This window comes from Carassius carassius, chromosome 5, assembly GCF_963082965.1.
Source record: "Carassius carassius chromosome 5, fCarCar2.1, whole genome shotgun sequence".
Taxonomy (NCBI): Eukaryota; Metazoa; Chordata; class Actinopteri; order Cypriniformes; family Cyprinidae; genus Carassius; species Carassius carassius.
This window is the reverse complement of record NC_081759.1, coordinates 38,726,531-38,747,018: the sequence shown is the minus strand read 5'-3', so window position 1 is coordinate 38,747,018 and position 20,488 is coordinate 38,726,531. Positions and strand designations below refer to the sequence as shown.

The window sequence follows — 20,488 nt, the reverse complement described above, 5'->3', positions numbered from 1 at the left end:
TGTAGAGTATTGTATTGTATTGTAAAGTATAGTTTTGTTCAATCAGTTCAATCAAAGTCATGAGAGAGATGGATATCAGGGCAAAATAAAGAGACTGAAGAGAAAAATGGAAGTGAAGGTGCAGTTCAGGAGAGAACTTTTATTTATTTAGCATGTCCCCAAATTAAAGATTTAAACATTTTTTTTATCTCAGGTCCATACCAAAAATAGTTTTGTCCATGAATTTGTTTGTATGAGTTTGAATTTTCCCGTCTGAATGTTTTTCCCAGTCCGCCCCTCCTGTAAATTAATGGCAAAGACATGGTTTCATTTACTACACATAGGCCTACTGAAGCTCGCAGTGTTTTCAACCTCTGCTGCCTCAATATAGGAGTACACGAGCACATAAACATAATTTCTAGAACTGCTCTGTGTCACTTCATGTGCATTTTACTTATTTTGAGAAAACTATCATCATATATACAAAGAGACAGCAGTTTAAAAAAAACACCAATGTTTCAGGAGTTTATTACACAGAATACGACACATGCTTATTAGATAACTGTATTTGAGTTGATGTATATGCTTTTATTTATTATTCTTTAATTTTCACACATTTAGAAAAGTAATCCAAAAGTACTCAAAAGTAATTAGTTACATTACTTTAATAAAGTAATTGAAAAAGTTACACTACTATTACATTTTAAACAGGGTAACTTGTAATCTGTAACCTATTACATTTCCAAAGTAACCTTCCCAACACTGGCTGTTGCAGATATCTTTGTTCTTTACCCCATTTTTGCGAAAGATTTGGGCAATATCCTGACTCCCAGACCCTCCCATGGTTCATTTCATCATTGTGACATGCTGTAATGAAACCAGCGTTGCAATCAAATGCTGCGGTGTTTAGACTATAATTCTCACCATCACTTAAAGGGATAGTTCACCCCCCCAAAAAATCTGATTTTACTCACTCTCAAGTTGTTTCAAATATGTTAGATTTTTTTTTTAAGGGAACCAAAGTGTTTTAGGAAACATTTGTGTTGCACTTTTACATGCAAGTAAGAATATATCCTATGTGCTGTTCTCTCCACCCATAAGCCCATGAACTTTACACATTTCTGAATGTGACTCCAGCACTAAAAATCTTGACAAACTTTATAGATTAAGATTATAATTTTTAGTTCGATTCAATCCATTCAAATCAAATCTGAGTTGCAATTTTGCATCCTGTTTGCTACCTTAATTCAAATTCAGTTTCAGTTCAGAAATTTTTTAGAGTCATTCTCAATTCAGTTGTCTTAAAGTAAGAAGCATTAGTTGTATAAACCATTTTTTGGTGCCCTATTGAAACTTGACAGCCTTGCTATGCTTTTTTTTTTCTTCTTTACATTCTTCAAAATATTATATTTTGTATTCCAGGTAACTCATTAAGTTCGGAAAAACATGAGTGAATAAATGACACCAGGATTTTAGCTTGAATCATTCCTTTAAGGCCTGTTTGTGTTTCCTGCTTTTTATTATTTGCAGCCTGGTCTCACACAAGTGTTACATCTCTCACGACTTGAAATCCGTAGCTTATCTTGGATCATTGCAACTCTCCTGTTGACCCTTAAACTATGTCAGCCCTGTTATTATACAGAGCAGTGTTATTGTTTGAACATATGGAGCTCACTGATAGGACATAACACATGCATGAGATATGGGCTTACTGCAGCACAAAACAGAGTGCCTGGTGTTCTCACGGAGTGGAAAGTTCTCCTAATCCCCCAGGAGGGTAAGACAGGCTGCGCTGAAAGTCAAAGCTCAATCATCCGTCTATCTGTCGGTCGCCTTTCCAATAGTATGCATATACCCTCTGCATTTAGTACTATTGAAAGAGGCATATACACAGCATATTCAAGCTGTTGAATTATTTCATTGAGGTACGATGAATACAGTAGACGTATTTTCACTTCTATTTAAGAGCGAGGTTATCTGGCAATCGGGGTGACTAGTATCATACTCCCACTGTGCTTCTGAGTCTTATTTATTAACATTGTGGTGGGCAGCCTCTAAAGTGGGGGGAAAAATTGATTGCTAGCCTTTCTGTTCCAGCGTATTAAGGCTATTAAAATGCAGTGAGAGCCTTAGACTGTGACCTGTTTACAAATCCTGTTTAGTTTACTGCCAGGGAAAATGGGTTTTGTCATGCGGTGCGGTTGAAAGTTTAACAGATTTAATTACGCCCTTAACTGTGACCGCAAAGACAAAAGTTGGTTTACGTTGAAAGCCGGTTGTGTAAATCAAGCTAGTGACAATGAACAGAAATGTCATTGGCGGTGACTTAGATGGCCCTGAATCTCTTGAAACACATGCAATCTATATCGTACACGCCGTGTGTTTCATAAAGGCAGTTAGTCAGCTTGCAGTGTTGTCGAAAGGTAATGAAATTTCCACCAACTGCAGGAAACAATGCCTCCGGCCTCGACCATGTTGCGATTAGCAATCCCACACCCCCGCTGCCGACTTCACGCTGTGTGCTGGGAATGCAGAGCGTTACACTTAAAACTGTGGAGATTTGTATTTCGCACATTGCCAGGCATAGATGTTTAATTGTTGATGGGTCGGAATACAATAAATCTCTCATCCGATAGGTTCGTGATTGAAAAAGCCATTGCATAGGGCTTTTCCCCGATGTTAATGTTATTGTTCGGAGACAGTGGCGAACAGCAAAGCGAGCACACGGCTCTAATGTAACGCCATTATTTCTGCACAGTGCTCCACCGCTGTAGGCTGGGGTTTCTGCCATTCTTGGCCAGTGTTATTGCTCTTGTCAAAAGGTTCTAAACCAACAGTGATATTAGGCCCTCGGGCGTCTACTTTTCTGCATGCCTTCCTCTGCTCAAGCACAGGAGCCCACGATGAAGACTGGATGGACATACACACATGCACGTGCACACACACACATGCCCAAACCTCTGCTTTATTACCTCCCGCCTTCTGCTGGAATTGCTTTCCTCCCTCGAGTGAGCTGGGCACAGGCAGCTTTATTGTGTTAACCTATTTGTGTGTCAAGAGCGATTGCACCACTTTTTATCACTGTTTGTATTTGGATGGGTGGGGGCAGGGAGGTTAGACGGATGGATAGTCACCTCGTTCTCCTCGGGGGGGATAATGATTAGTTGCTAAGAAATTTTTAACCGCCCTCCCCAACCCTTTATCCGTAGTAATCACTTTTATCTCTCAAAGTTGTCATGTATAATTATAAGTCCGCTCTTATCCTTTGAAACCTGCCTAATGGCTCTTTCATTGGGCAGGCATATGAGAAGCCAGGCATTCGTGGACTGCCCATTTGCAATGAGGTTGGTTTGAGATGTGCTACTGGTTAGATTTCGGCCATCATCATGTGCAGTTACCCTCTACCGTCCATTCAGTTCATTGCCACTTTTTACTAATTAATCTCCTAAAATTCTGAAAAATGGTTGAGGCATTTTAGCTGTGTTGGTTCAATAAAGATTCCAAAATGATTCATTTAAGTCATTGTTTCTTTTCCAGTCCCAATTTGAAGAAAAGCACTGGGGAATCGTTCATTTTAGCATGCCATGTCATTTAAGTTGATTGCTTCATTTCAAACAGTTTCCAAAACTATTGATTTGTCTAGTTTGTGTGTTTAAGATGCATACGTGGTTATCTTTTTAAAACGCTTTTGCATTATTTGCCTTGTTGATGAGTTAATGCTTACTCTGAAAACCCCAGACGACATCTTCCCAGGGAACTTTGGCCTTTGATATGACAACTGCTGCATGGTGATGAGGACATTGCGATACTGCCCTCTTTGGCTCATTTCTTGTGTTCATTTTGTGGACTCTTAGTTTTATTAACATTTTGATTGAGTTGGTGGAACTGCTGACCCTCCACGGACTAATGAATTGCCTGCGTAGCTTAAGGGAGATGAGAGGTTTGGCAGATCCAGTTGGCCAAAAGCCAAGTGTTTTAACTCCAGAGCTCTCTTGCTGATAAGGTAGACAAGAGAGGCTTTCAAAAGAGTTTTTATTGTTTATAAAATCCCACATTTGCAACCTCGGCTGTATGCGTGACTGCGCGTGCGTAGTGTGCTTCTTGAGCCTGACCCCAATTTACACACTGCTTTTTCCTAGCGAAAGTCATTGATGTTCTTTTAGCATTGCGCCGAGTTTCAAACGTAATTTGTGTGCGGCCAATTATCTCTCCAGCTTTGAAGACTTTCCTCTTGCTTCTCCAGGTTGGGATGAAAATTAATTTGGAGCTTCCCAAGAGCCTCAAAGCCCGAATTAGACTCTGGTTTAAAATCAAGGATCTCTTCCTTTTAATTTGACATTTCAGTTTTGATTTCTTTTAGGCTTGGAAACACCTTAATTGCAGTTTGAACCATTTCAAATAAGCAGATTTTTTTTCTTCAGTGGCCTACTGCTGGAAATGTTAATTAGTATTTTATATATATAATACTTTTTCTTTATTATGTTTGCTTAGGCTCATCCTGGATTTAGCTTGGTCTAGCATTTATTTAGTTAGTCTTAGAAACACGCTTGCAGAACTTTGAACTGGTAATGGTTTGAATGTACACAAGTTATTTGTTATACTGATAGATAATTATTGATAAATGTCATTCTGAACTCTTTGATGGTTCACAGTTCATTTCTGTTAGTTCCATCAAGAAACAGGCTATTAGATGTAAATGCAGGCCTAGTTTTAAAGTGAGCCATAGTCTCATTTGATATGTATTTTAAATTACAATCAGTATGTCTACCATATGAAATTGCAGACGACTCAAGCGGCTCCGCTCCGATTCCATGGGATCCGGATGTGACAGCTCTCCTGTTCATGGAGTCAGAATGCAGACATGCTGAAAACACAGCGCACACGTTCTAACCTCCCATGTGTGCCTCCTCTGGAACATCTGTCCAGCTGTCAGCTTGTCGCAGCCAATCAGATTGTGCTGTGGGCAGTAACTGTGGAAGTGTAGCTGAAGTAGTCTGTCTGCGTGTGTGTCTGTCTCTCTCAGAGGAATATTAGAGTGTGTCGGAGCATTGCTCTGTGCTTTTATACCAAACATGTTCATGCACACACACACACACTCTCCCTCTGTGCCTGTTTACCAATAATGTGCAGAGATGTGAGCAGCAGATGGTTCCTAAAATTTTTTTTTTTTCTCTGTATGATATTTCATGTATAATCCTGATTTCTAAGTAGTGCTGTCACTGTCAGCTTAAAGCATTTTCAGAGTGTTTTTAATAGAAAGTGGTTTGAGAGTGGGGCGATCCACAGGTTGTTGTTTTGTTTTTAAGTAGTGGTGTACGATTGCCAATCAAATTATTATAATTTTTTTTGTTGTTGTTGTTTTTAAATGCTTTTTAATGATTTTGTTAAACTGAAACTATGAAATGAGTGAAATAGTTATGTTATTATAAATAACACAACATTTTACAGACACAATCTATAAAACGTATTTGAAAACATTGTAAAAAAAAATTTGTAAGAAAAAATCTAACCATATTTGAACTGAAATTAAATTAAAACAATTTAAGTTAACCTTTTAATTTTCAGTCCATTTGACTATCCAGAAGTCATTTAAAAACATAGTAGTCGACAGCAGTATTTATGAAAATATTCAGTACTACTAAAAATACAATGACTTTTATGTAGCAAATCAGTTAATGTTTTTTTTTTAACCAGTTCACCGAATTGAAGTGTTTTTCAGTGTCATGTTTTTTTTTTTATTATGAAATTTTTTTCACTACTCAAAATAATATAATCAGTAATGAATCAATATTTAACCTTTAACATAAAAAACCCCGTAATGAACCAATAAATAAAATACGTAGGTTTATCGTTTCAATTTCCCCTAAGATGTCATTAAAACCATTTTTTTATTCATGGTTTGTTTCCACCTAAAGTTAGTCACAATCTGCAAGTTTTGATGAAGGTCTGTGACATTAACTTTGCCCTGTTAAGTGAATACGGTAAGACGAGCCCTGTGCGACCAGTTCTTAACACGCACGATCTCTTGGCTGTTAGATCATAGCACCTTTTACTTGACCGTTTCTCTGAGAGACTCCACTCTGAAGTCCCATCCCTCATCAGAGGCACAGGATGGCACTTCAGATAAAGGAGGAGAATTCTATTTATGTCTGCCTGTAAACAAAGTCCCAGTGAGGCAGAGCTAATGGCCTGGAACTGACGAGAGCCTGCAGGGATATCTCACTCTCCTTCTCCCTCCCTCCCTCGCTCATCTTGTCACCCTCTTTTCTCCTCGTACTTCCAGTCGTGGTGGTAGTAGATGGTAGAGTCAGGCTGAAAGGATCCGCATCAAAGCCGTCAGTTTTCTGATGTGAAGAGAAGGGCTTTCAGGTCTTCGGCCCGAATGGAAGACCAAGAAGAGCGGAGGAGAATTTCTCCTGGGAAGAGACTGTAGTGAGAACAGATTTTCAAAATGTACTTTCTCGCTTTCCCACTTTCTTTGGCCCCATCGCTAGGTTCAAATCCACTGCACATCAAACATTTATCATACACTTTTACATCAATTCCTCTAGATGTTGGACCAGTGATGTTTCTGAAGGGCTTTTGAACTTCGAAGCCTCTAAGTTCTTGTATTTCTCCTGACATATGTTTGCGATCGTATGCTTAAAGTATATTTTTGATTGGTCCCGTGTGGATCTACTTTGTCTCGTGCGTTTTTTTTTTTTTTCTCAAATTAATTACCGTTTTTATTTTTGAACGACATCTGATTGATGTTTCCTACGAGGTGACAGCTGCTGGTTCTTGGGGAAGGCTTGATTGATCCGCGCTGATGGAGCAGAGACGAGCCATGAAACTCTTCCATTGAGTGTCACTTACGACGTGTCTTGAAGCGCCAGGCCCATTCTGTTCTCTCTCTCACGTGCGAGTGACAGACTTGTGCTGGGTATTGAAATGTGGATTGTTAAGCAGACGCTTGGTGGTAAAGCTTTGTGTTATGATTGAAGGGCAGAGACAGCGTCTTTGCGGCAAAACCTGAATTCTGCTCAAACTTCGCCCCTCCCCTCCTCTTCACGTCGACACGTTCGATAACCCCAATGACAAGTGAAATGCTGCGGCTTGTGACTTTTCGTTTTATCATTCAAATTCATCCCATTGATGTCGTCGGCTTTGATTGACAGGCAAACTTGAGAGAGTAGCGATAGCAATCAGTCCTCATCAGCTGCGTTTGTGACCGTGGACAATAGTTTCTCTCTTTTGGTTTTCACACTCGTCTTTTTTTTTTTTTTTACACGTCCCCTTCCCGGCTGTCACAGAAAACTCAGACGATTGCATTTCTGTCACGACAGAGGGCTATTAATCTTTTAAATCCGAGCCAGACCTGAGCAGCATTGTGTTCTGAAATCTGAGAGCGCTCTGTGGAGACCACTCTGAAAAAGAGCGAACGGGGGAACATAACGGGCTCGTTCTCTTTGTGAAGGAGAAACCGAAGCTTTCTGAACGCACATAATATTAGAAATCCAATCTATCAGAGAGCGAGTGATAGATGAGCAACATGCAGATGGTGAGGTGTTTGTGAAATCAGGCTGTGTCCGGTTTTACCTGATATCCCTCCGGCCCTCTGCTCTTTCGCTCTCGTCTAACCTGTTGGCCGTTCTGTGTCACTGTGTTCTGGGTGTGTTTTTCTTGTCGAAAAAGTCCATGTGAGTAGCTTTAACCTTTATTTTAGTAGCGGAAGGTCACTGGGTGGTCTCCGCTCTTTGGAAAAGGTTGTTGCGCTGAGGTCATGGGCTTAGGCCAGGAGATGCAGTATCGCTGTGTTCAGGCGCCCTTGGAGCAAATCATGTGAGTTCATTGCCTCGCTCAAGGGCAAAACAGCAGTGGAAAAAAACAGGCACATTAGAACAAACATGCTGCTTAGAGAAGGTAACATCCTGTGTGTCCTGCGAGGCAAAGGACTAAGTAAGCTCGATATTTGTGCTTGTCTGGAATACTCCCTGCTATTAGTTTTTAGAGTGTTTTTTTTTTTTTTGCCAAATGCAGTTGCTAATGTGTTTTGGATGGCTTCTAGGGTGTTTTGAGTAGTTTTACACCCAAAATCTCTGAAATTGTGGTCCCTAGTTATGGCTCTAAACTATTTAAGCCCATTTCTGCCAAAAAAAAAAAATTGTGACTTCATCTCACAATTCAGACTTTTTTTCTTGCATTTGAGTTTAAGCCTATAGACAAACACACAATTGATATTTTCTCAGAATTGCATGATTTAAGATATAAAATCAAAATTTTGAGAGGAAAAATTCTGTGTTCTTAGTTTGCATCACGCAATTCTGAGAAATTGTAAGATAAATAAATACTCTCGATTGCCCTTAAAAAAATTTATTCAGTGGTGGAAACAGGCTTCCATATTGATTCCTCCTTTAGTGCAGGCCTGTAACATTTTTCCATCTGTTTAATCATCCACCAAGTGAAAATCATACGTGCAATCGTTTACAGAAGTAACAACATGTCAAGTCACATGATTTGTGGTATAATTCATGTCCATAACACTTGGTTGGTTTAGTAGTGGTTTGAGCAAACCCCTAACCACAAGTATGAGGAATAGTAAAAGTGACACTTGCTTTTGCAAACAATTCTAATTATGAAGATAAATTTTCTTTTGTTCAGTTTTTTTCTTTTCATGTCAAACAGCAGACAGTGGAGAAATCAATGCTAACCTTTCATGTGAGCTTTTAAAGCAAGGCCACAGACTAATTTTTTCACAAAACCAGCAGGCAGTTCTGCCGAAAAGACTCTCGCTGTTAATAAAGTGTTGCCTTGTAGGAGGAATTAAAAAGTATAAAACTAGTGAGTTGAGGAAAATAGCTCCGATCCTCTAAACAGCATTTTTGTGGTGTGATTAATATTAGTTGAAACGTGCTTCTTTTAATTGCTTATTTGGCATTTAGCATACACTTTTAATTCAAAGTGACTCATGGTACACTGAATGCAAGAACAATCCCCCTGGAGAGTAACAAGAGGTCAGGCATCTCATTCAAAGACAAAATGGTAATGGGTTTCTCCCCTATATAGATTTGCTCTGTTTCATGCTGATGCCCTCTCATACCCTCAGCCCCCTTCTACCAATTAGGATGAGGTGTTCAGGTCCCCACCTGGGGAAACTCGATCCAGCGGGCTGAGAGCTCCAGACAGGGTTGGCTGGGCGCAGTGGTGCACAGAATAGTGCTACTCGATAGGGGTTTCTCCCAGGGACTGCTCAGGGATGAATTTCCTCTCCAGAAAAACCTTGCAGGACTCCCAATTAAGGCAAATAAGTTGGTGCAGAACTTACTACTCATGTTGAATATTAGTGGTCGACCGATATATCGTCATGGCCGATATATCAGCCGATATTTGGCATTTTTTCAAATATCGACATCGCTCTAAGTTTTTATGCTTGGTCGATGTGTTCGAGGTGGGACATTTATTTTGAAAAATGCTCACACTGTCCCTCTTGTTTACTGTCGTTGTCAACAGTTCTGTTTAATATGCATAGAAGTCTGTCTAATAATCAGATAGAATGGTTAAGCAAAGTAATTAATGTATACAAAAAGTGTTATAAAGTTTGCTTTTATATTATTAGTAATGGAAAGGTAAACTTTATAATACTTTCCCATTTGCCTTATTAGCATTAATAAGCACATACGCATCTATATAATTTAAACTAATCTTTGAATGACTAATGAACATTTAATATCACAAACCTTGCAAACTTAGTTGAATCCAGCTGTGAGATCTTGTGAAGTGTGCATTTGTATCCAGCGTGATCGCATGTTCTCTGTGTGACAGTAGGTCCCTGTGAATTGAATGCTTTAAACTTTAATTATTTCAAATGATGCTGCACTTTATCCCCCGGTTTCACAGACAAGGCTTAAGCCTAGTCCTAGACTAAAATGCAAGTCTGAGTTGTTTCAAATGAAAGAAACTTGTACTGATTGATCTTAAAATATATCAGTGCCTTCGTTTTGTCTCAAGATGCACACCAGTAATGTTTTTTCTAAGGCATGTTTATAAAAATTACTTAAATGTCCTAATTGAACTATGGCCTAATCCTGGTTTAGGCTAAGCCCTGTCTATGAAACCAGGCCTATGTATTTGCCCACTGTCATATTAATATAATTTTCACTGTGTGCTGTATGTTAAATGAGTGTTACCATGGCTTTGTTTGAAAAATATGATTACCAATGCACACAAACTTCCCAGAATACTGAGTGCCCTGTTCTGTGATTACAGATTGCTTCCTATATAATATTCTTTATTAAATATTTATTTGTGAATAAATACTGTCATCTAAAGTATGTTTATTTAACACATGTATTTTTTAATCCATTGTCAAATGATTTAAAATATCTTACACACACACACACACATGTATGTATGTATATATGTGTGTGTATATATGTGTGTATATATATATATATATATATGTATGTGTGTGTGTAAGAAATATATATTTATATGTAAGAAATATATATATATTTAACCATCCCAAAAATCCTGTAATTTCTTCAGTGGAACACAAAAAAAGTACTTTAAAACACAAAAAACAAACAAAACCGTCTTAGTAAGTAACCACCAATTTTCATTGTATTGACAAAAACCACTGAGATATTTCTCAAAATATCTTCTTAAGCATGTATGAAAGGGTATGAAAGTGATGACAGAATTTTTATTTTTGAGTGAACTATCCCTTTAAAAGAGCTTGAAAGGCTTTTCTTTTTGTCACGATATCATGTTCTTCCATTTAGTTTAGCCAAACAATTTATCCGTCAAAGTATTTGTGAAGTTTCCCAGCTTGCTGATAAAAAGAGCTGTTTGTTTTGAAGATGCTCTGTCCGTCAGTAACCATATCATCTCCGCCGACAGTGTTTACTGTCCATTATGTCCAAGCAAACACAGCCACCGCTGATCTTGTGTGCTCTCCACACAACCTGTCTCCTCCGAGTCTGGATCATAAAAGTGCATTCAAAGCTTTGAAATGCCCCAGACACTTGCTGCATAACTCAGCTGTGTGGAAGCATTTCGGCCCCCCTCTGCCCCGACCCTGCTCCCTGCATTCAGGCGTTTCTCTTGACTTCTCCAGCCCTTTGTTTCCTCAGGGGATGGATGCATCGGGCGGGGAGGGTGCGAGCTGTTCAATCAATAGCCGCTCCATCTGTCGGGTCTGTGGCTGGGGCTCAGGGCGGAGGCTGGAATTCGGCACCGTCTGTGGTGTGTATGCAGGGGGCTTGTCACTGGATTAAGCTTGAATGGGGGCTCAAGGGCGGTGTCCCCCCCCCCCCTACCAGCCTCTGCTTTTGTGCCGTCTCCTTCCTTGGCACAGTGATAGCTGGCTGGCGTGTGTGGATATATGTGTGTGAGATGAGAGGCGTCTATTGTGTCATTTCACAGGCTCTCGGGAGACAGGGTCACCTTGTCCCCCGCACAAACAGTGCCCTCTCTGGATATTTGGGCTGTGTTTTATATACGAGGGCCAGACACCCGGGCTCTGAGCACATCTATCTCTCATCTCACCCCTTTTCAGATTCCCCCTATTGAGAGAGAAAGTCTGGAACAGGGCTTTCAAACGGGACATCTGAGATAGTTGCACAGTTGACATCATTCTTCCTGCGAGACACTGGAGAAGCTCTGGATCTGTCTGTGCAGCTGAAATCTCCATAAACTGTCCTTTTAGGACACTGAAGTCTGTATTTGTGTTTGGATTGGGAAAAACTATGCTGGCCATTCAAGGCACAGTGGGTCTGTTAGCAAATCAGAATTGGTTTCCCTGTTTAGTTTCCTAATCATTTTGTATGTTTTAACTGCGCATTATGCTATGTTTGCTTTTAGAATCTTAACTCTCTTCTTTCTTGAAGCTATTTTTAGGTCATATAAGACCATAAATAATAATAATATTATTATAGCAAGTCAAAATTTTTTTTTATAATAGTACAATGGTTTTATTCCTGCTCTCTGTTTAATTTAATTCAGTACTGCATCACATTACACATATTTGTTTAGGATTTGTTGATTTTTTTTTTTTTTATACTTTTTTTATATATAAAAAAGGGTGCATTCAATAAAAACTGACATCGAAGTCATTTAATATTGTTAAAAAACTAAATCAGTTTTTTTTTAATCAATGCTTTTGTTTTAAACTTTGTATTTATCAGGGAATCCAGATTTTTTTTTACTGTTTTTTTTTTTTTCAATCAAATAAATGCAGTCTTGGTGAATATGACCGAATTCTTTCAAAAACATTTTAATTCAAATCTTTCAGACCCCAAAGTTTGTTGGTACTAGTATTCCCGAAGAGGTTTTTGTTAAGACCCGCATCTATCTGTGTGATTATGTGTGCTGTTGTGACAGCTGCTTTGCCTTGATCAGTGTACAGTACTATGATGAGGACTGTGGTCCTTGGGGAGACTTCTCTCTGCTGTTATTTAGTGGCATTGGCTTCACATGAAGGATGTACAGTGGCCCCTACCTCTCCGGCTCCGGCTCTCTCATGGCCACCGATGCTAAAAGACCCATGAAAACAAAGTGCTCAGATCCAAGCCTGTTTTTTTCCCCTAAAGTTACTATCAAATTGACAGAAAATACAAAATACTATGCCAAGCGTGTGTCAGCAGGCTTATCTTTTGCTCTCCTTTCTGATTGGTCCTTTCTTTGATGCTGAATAGCTCACAGTTTAGGCTTACCCTTCTCCAAGGCTGTTAACTGCTGCAGCAGCATCTTGTCACGGAAATCTCAATTAACTTCGGTTCAGCTGTCAGAGACCACACAGCTCCTAAACGAGCCCTTTATTGCCTCATATCTAATTGTGTGGCTCATTAAAGTCACTAATCAAAGAGACTCACATATCCAGCAGCAAGGTTATGTGGTGCTAAACTCCGAGATGCTGAAATCTTTCAAACGAATAGCATGACCACAACTCTGTAGCGCTCTGAACGTTTTTGTCCTTGAAGTGTCTTGAAGAGAGATGATCCAGAGGGACTTTAACCCTGCTTTGCCTTTATTCCCAATCAGGTAAACGGTCTAAATGAGTGACTCTCAACCCATAAAAGGCTTTTTGGATTTCACATTTTAGGTGTGGTCAAAAGATATGTTTTTAATAATAATAATAATGTAATGTTATTGTAATATAACACTGTGTGTGTGTGTGTGTGTGTGTGTGTGTGTGTGTGTGTGTGTGTGTGTGTGTGTGTGTGTGTGTGCATGTATGTATATGTAACTGTTAGTAGTATTATTATTATTATTATTATTATTACAATAATAATCATTATTATTATGATTTTTGTTAATTGTTGTTTTGTTGTGATATGAGTTTTTAATAATAATATGATTGCTATTATTACTATGACGCTAGCAACATGAAACAGGAAATTTTTTATATAAAATATGTAATATAGAAATGGAAAAGTATAATAATAATAATTATTATTATTATTATTATTGAATAATAATAAATTAAAAGTTGACAGTATGCTATATTGTGGATCGATTTTTAAGACTTTTATATTAGATATTTTGTGTTTGTATATATTTTTACATCCGTTTCATAACAAAGGATATTTTCTCCTACAAATTTTAATTAAATACATTTTTAATGAATTAAATGTGTCCAGATTATGCCATTATTCTTATTTTTGATTCTCATTTCATTCTTATACAGTAATTATTGCACTATATTATAGTGAGACAAACTCTGTGATAGTGTTTTTTATTGTGTTAACTTTAAGGCAGTGTTTTACAGATGCACTTGGTTTAACCTGCACAGTCCTCAGTGTTAGGTAGCTGCAGTTCTGCTTTGCCAGCACAGGCCAGCCCTGCTTTCTTGCTGGTGCTCCCAGAAGAGCCCTGGGTAACTTTTGCCGCGTTTCCACCGAAATTACCCGGAACATTTGTACCAGGAACTTTTTTTCCCAGGAACTTTTTTCCCCCCAGACCTGTTGCTGTCTGCATTTCCACCGCGGTGTAAAGTACCGGGAAGATTAGGCAAATAGTCTGGTGACTAGGTCTGCGCGCGTTTCTCAATACAAAGTACGCTGATTTTGGACGTGCATTCTCGGTAGTGCGGGCTTTGTGCATTTGACTCGGGAGTGTGATGTCCGCGACGACGCGAATCCGGTAATACTGCAAACAGCAGCGTACTTCATAACTTCAGTAAGCTCGTCTTGGATACTACAATTTTCCTCTCTGTATATTTACAATAAAACGAAATAGGATATCAAATACCACTGCCTCCTTTCGTTTTCATTTAAACATAATAACAGCTGCAGACATGTGCTTAGTTCAGGGATATGTGATACAGCCATTACAATGAAACGAAATATTATATAAATTTGCCTTTTTTTATTTTCATTTTAACATATAGATAAACTGAATACAGACCAAAGATAACCAGATTTACCCAAAACGAATTATATTTTATGTTTAACCACTAAAGAGACATCAGAGCCAGCGGCACATATCAGAAGGTCTAGCCGAGGTGAGGATGCTCTTGGCGGATAGATGAGGACTGAGCTCTCGCTGATCGAGTGGAGCTCACCGTCTACGAAATCGGCGAAACACATTTTAAAAATAGGCGCTGTCTTGATAAATAAACCACAGATTTGACTTTTAAACAACTACATTCTCGCCTGAAATACTTTTAAAATTACATTTCATGACACAATAACAGTAATATTTTGAAAATGATCCGAATAAATGTTGGTTAACCCAAACACTGCTGCGTGAACTCAGGTCGCTTTGGCTACTGCAATTTTCCTCTCTGTATTATTTACAATAAAACGAAATAGGATATCAAATACCACGGCCTCCTTTCGTTTTCATTTAAACATAATAACAGCTGCAGAAATGTACTTAGTTCAGAGATATGTGTATATATACAGTCATTACAATGACTAAATTTACAAAATTTGCCTTTTTTATTTTCATTTTAACATATAGATCAACTGAATACAGACCAAAGATAACCTGTTAGATTTACCCAAAACGAATTATATTTTATGTTTAACCACTAAAGAGACATCAGAGCCAGCGGCACATATCAGAAGGTCTAGCCGAGGTGAGGCTGCTCTCCGCGGATACATGAGGACTGATCTCCCGCTGATCGCGTGGAGCTCACCGTCTCACAGATCAGCGAAACACAATTTTAAATAGGCTCTGTCATTATAAATAAACCACAGATTTGAGTTTTAAACAACTACATTCTCGCCTGAAATACTTTTAAAATTACATTTCATGACACAATAACAGTAATATTTTGAAAATGATCCAAATAAATGGTGGTTGAACTCAACCAATGCTGTGTAAACTCAACCAATCAGGATGTTTAGCGCCCAAGTCCCGCCCCCGAAAGTTCCGGAACTTTGAAAAAGTACTACCTCGCCAGCAGGGACTTTCTGAGGGGCATTTTTTTTACCCAGAACTTTATTTAGTTCCTGGTTCCTGCGGTGGAAACACACCGAGTACCAGGCCAAAGTCCCTAGTTCCTGGGTAAAGTTCCTGCGGTGGAAACGGGGCATTTGAGCCTCTGTGAGATTGGTGTAGAGAGAGGGTTGTGCTGGTCACAGAAGGTTTCGTTTGCTCTTAATGGAAGCACTCACTGGCTATCTCCTCAAGCCAGCCCAGAGCTAATTTGAGACAAGGCAGATGGGTGTTTGCTGTCTCTATGTGCTCTTCCCACCTCACATGCTTTTATCACACTGTTTTAGTAGCCGAAGTTTGGCAGGGAGGGAGAGAGAGAGCGAGCGGAAAGGGACATCTGCCTTGTGTGTCTCCTGGGTTCTTCTCCTTTACTCTCAATTAAGAAGATTTAAACAGACAGTGTTTGTCTTTGTCCACACTAAAGAGGAAGCCTCAGCAGGTGTGTGTGTGTCCAAATAGACACGGATCAAAGCCTCTCTCCATCAGGCGGGGTTGGTTTGGGAGTATGGTGGCTTTCAGTGCGGGGGAGAAAACTGCAGTGACAGCACAATGAATAAATTGAAAAAGGCTTGTGTAGTAAATTGTCTATCGCTGGTGACAAACGATCTGATAGGAGCGTGCGGAGGCTGCAGACGCTGCCGTCCCAGCAGATCTGTGAATAACTGGCCTATCTGCGCTGCTTAGCACACCGGCCTCACACGCACCCTTAATAATTTATACACTGTGAAATATTTCCCCCCTGCACAGATACGCCTGAGCGTTGGCAGGCGGTGGGGACGAGCTGAGGGAATGTCCCTTCTGTCTAATTTGGGGGACGGTGACATCCGTTTTCTCTCTCTTTTGTTCCCTCTCTTTTTTGTAGGAAATGCCCTTGATAAACACCTGCCCACGTACGTTTCACTCAGGCCTATAATTAGGAATTAGAATGACAGGAAGAGAAATTTACTGAATTGTAATTTTGAAGAAATGTAATCCTCTGTCTGTCTGTCTGTCTATCTATCCATCTATCTATCTATCTTATCTATCTGTCGTTCATCATCACTCTATCTTTTACCAATATTGCTATCTATTGTCTGTTCAACTTTTCACCTATAAACTGTTTTTTTTTTTCTAAAACTTTGAAAGTTCAAAACTTTAAATGAATTGAAATTCTACTTGCATTCAAATAGCAGTTCTGCATTTTCTTCAATTTTCTTCACCGAACAATTAAATTAGAATTTAAGTCTCAATTCAATTCTGAATGTCGCCCTAAGTCATTTAAGTCGTTTATTTCTACATGGTTAATTTGCATGAGCGGAACATTGAGTGTGACCTTTCTTAACTTTTTCACATTCGCTGTTACTCAAGTCAAGGCAATATACTAACTCTCACTAAAAACTAATGACTTTCACTGGCTTTTTTCACTGCAAATCGCTGTCAGTGCGAAATGAAAAGCCCCTTTTATGCTGTTGTGGACATGATGAAATGTGATGCTCGCAGGCTTTAATCATTTCTTAGGCTAAATTTCTCACTTGTCATCCAAATATCAGTTCAGACTGAAGGCTGTCAGAAATCTAGTCCATCCTCTATGGAGGTGTCCTGTCGCTGTGAGCCAATTAAAATCTCTTCCTGTGGGGTCAGGTTGATTTAATACGGCTGAACTATTTGTTTGTTAGTTTGTATACACACTGTGTGCACAGACTTCTGAAGGTCTTCAAGTTGCTTCTGTGTGTCTTGGCCTGTTTTATTAAAATTTTCTTAATAAACTGGGGGTTTTGAGGTCCCGTTTGCACCCTGCAACCAATTATGCAAACTATAAAAAATTTAAGAGGGACAGTCTTTTATAATTTAATCCTAAAGTAATAGATTCTGTTAAATATGCATGAGCTTGGCTTTATAGATGAAACCGGAATTAATGTCTATCAGAGACCCGACCAGGAAGACACAGAGGAAGGGGAAAGAAAAGGAGACGGGGATATCTTATCATTATTCTAATAGGGTATGATTGCTGTGGACAGAGAGGCAGACTGTCTATGGCTAGACGGGACAGTCAGTTTAATCGTTGCAAGTATTGAGCGCATTTACAAAGCAGGGCAAGCAGAGATGCTGAATACCGATCCAGCCATCCAGTGGTTCGATTGTCTCTGCTTTTTTTGTTTTAGGAGGAAGGTTGTGTGGTTGAATGGGAGGGAGATATGTTTTGAGCTCTGGTTTGTTTTTGGCAGGCCGTGTGACAGCTTAATGAGGAAGTTAAGGAGCGTGCATCGGAAGGTCAGGGACTGCCGATCAGAGAGGGAGTCGTATGTCTCCACACAAAGCCTCCTCACCCATATCCTGTACACTCAATCTGTCAATCTCTCGTCAGCTCTGCTTACCCCACCGTCGGGACACGCTGTGCTTGCCATACAAACAGATCCTTTTTTGTGGTCTATTTATGGTAAATTCAAAGGAGCAATGCTTCTCAAGGTCTTCAAAACGTTCTAGACACGTGTGAATTGCCCTTTTGCCCTGTTATTTCCTATGTAAACGGTAAACCGAGAAGCTCTGTTGTGGGCTTCCACGGTACAGTGGATGTAGCTAATTGTGCGTTGAGATCTGGGCTGAAGAGAAGGTCAGTTGCCGGTCCTTAACTTCCTGCCTGACACCGCCATTAATCCCACAGCGAGTCACTGCTTGCAGGGCAAATGTTTCATCTCAAGGAAGTCTGCGAGGAGTAATAAAGGAGCTTATGAAATATTAGATTATTGGCCGGCTGAAGTTTTGCCTTGGAGGTGGAAGTACTTTTTCTCGTCGCTGATGTATGTGGTAGCTTGAGGCATTAAGACAAAATGAGTGGACGGTGAGTACGAAGATCTCTCTAATAGCTGAACTACATGAAAAATATGTGTTTTAAGTAGAGTTCGACCGATATATCGGTCGGCCGATGTAAATGGGGTGGAGAAGGTGGCAGCTCTAACAAACACTGCAGCGTGACGTTACCAAAGTAAACTGTCTCTGACGTTACTCCGCCCCGCTCACAGACAGCAGCGTGCTCGGAGAGACAGCTGTCCTGGAGCTGCCCAGAACGGTGAATGACATTTGTTCGTAAGCATGGTTTGATGCAGACAATAACCAGTTTTCCATCCAACTCATTTGTATTTAGGGATGTCAATATTCGATCATTTCCATGATCGATCGTCGTTTAAATTAATGATCAATTAATTACCTTAATGCTGCAAAATGCGTCTGCAGCGGTATTATTATTATGTGCAAAAGCCACTTGGAAAAAAAGCTTTCTCACCCGAATTAAAGGGGTTTTAGTCTGAATAAAATGCTAGTAGCAGGACTATAAAATGAATAGATGTGATTATGATCATTTGCTAAAATGAAGAGAGCGCGACATACGTTGGAGATCATTTTACTTTGTTGACTGTTTCCCGTCAAGGAGACCGCTGAATGCGCCTCTTTAAATGGTTTCGTGGTGTTTGTTGTATTTTAAAACGCAACTGCAATGTTTTCAAATGACACACTATAGTAGTGGTGCAACGGATCATCATTGATCCGTGATCCGTTCGGATCAATATCTTCGGTTCGGCACACACGTGACCCGCGGATTGATTTATAAAAAAAAAAAAAGTTGCGCATGTTCAGTCCACACTCAGTGGTCATGGCGAGTGGAGGAACGGAGGAGCTTGAACGCCCCGTGCATTTTGGATTCCCTGTCAAATATAATGATGAAGGAAAGAGGTCAGAGTGAAAATATTGTGCCAGATCTTTATGAACAGGAGAAGAAAAAAGTTGTGGATGAACTATCCCGAGCATCCTCTGTTGCGCTCACGACAGAAGGGTGGACGTCCAGGGGGACGGAGAGCTCTGTGACGACAACTGCTCACTTCATCACAGCACACTGGAAAATGAAGTCGGGCTATTATGTTAAAAAGAAGATATTATGTGCACTTTAAGTTGATTTCATATATTTTAATTAAATAATTTAATGTTAATAAAAAAAGACAAAACGTATGTTTATTTTTCTTGGCCTTTTTTTTTTTTTTTGCTCATCCGAAAAATGATCCGATCCATATGAGGACGAGCGAGTGCGGGTTTGACCTAGATGTATTTGGAGGTTATTGCTCACGTCTCGTTCTGCACATATCCAAATGTTTCCATATACGCAATGTATCTGAATGTTAAACTATAATATTTTTTATTTATTTAATGTAAACTAGACGGAAAGATCATTCTCTACACATGAGCAAAAACCTCCTTGGCATAACAGCAGAGTGGACCGGTATACTAAAGTCTATTTAAACTGACAAGTGTAACCTTTTAAATGTTTGGTTGACTGTACTTTATTTTAATAATGAACAGACTGCGATGTAAGTTTGAAATTAGAATGCACTTTAGATGTTCTGTGTCATTTATACCAAACACAAATGTTGCTGGTTGCTAGTGTGTTTGCAGCACTACTGTTATTTATTTTTTATATATTTATTTTTTTATATTTTTCTGTTTAATTGATTTTTATTTCTAAAATTGTATTTATTTAAATGTATATTTAAGTTTACATTTATGTTCCAACAAACTTGAAAAATTCTACTTGATAAATGCTCTAAAACTTTAATGCAAATGATTGACTTTTATATATATATATATATATATATATATATATATATATATATTTAAAAAATTATAAAATATATATATATATATTAAAAAAAATTATAAAATATATATATATTAAAAAAATTATATATATAATTTTATATATATATATATATATATATATATATATATATATATATATATATAATAGATTTAATTCTTGGTCAGTTTACTGATTTTGTTTGGTTAACTTTGGATACATTTTTTTATTTTAATACCGTGCAGTTCACAAAATTAAGATTCGAGAGATGGTTCAAGTCAGTGCTCAATAAATGATGATAAGTTTAGAAATGTTGTGCATCCACTTTTTATTAGTGTGACATTTTAGCATGCAAATGAAGGGGAAAACTTCAAGATATCGGCCCTAAAAATCGGCAGCATATATCGGCCATTGGCTGACCCTGACCTCTAAACATCGGCATCGGCTATAGAAAAACCCATATCGGTCGATCTCTAGTTTTAAGTA

The 20,488-nt window shown here is 38.9% G+C and overlaps 1 protein-coding gene across 4 annotated transcripts in view; it reads left to right on the top strand.

Moving 5' to 3' along the window:
* The window catches only part of LOC132141585 (protein FAM222A-like), a 91,449-nt gene that overhangs the window by 33,354 nt on the left and 37,607 nt on the right, over window positions 1-20,488 (top strand). Inside the window, exon 1 of one of the 4 annotated variants that reach the window (XM_059551238.1) lies at window positions 18,199-18,220. The exons of the other annotated variants lie outside the window; for them this stretch is intronic. The gene's annotated coding sequence lies outside the window, so the exon portion shown is untranslated. Of the gene's footprint in view, window positions 1-18,198; window positions 18,221-20,488 lie in introns of those variants that run through there. 4 annotated transcript variants of the gene reach the window in all.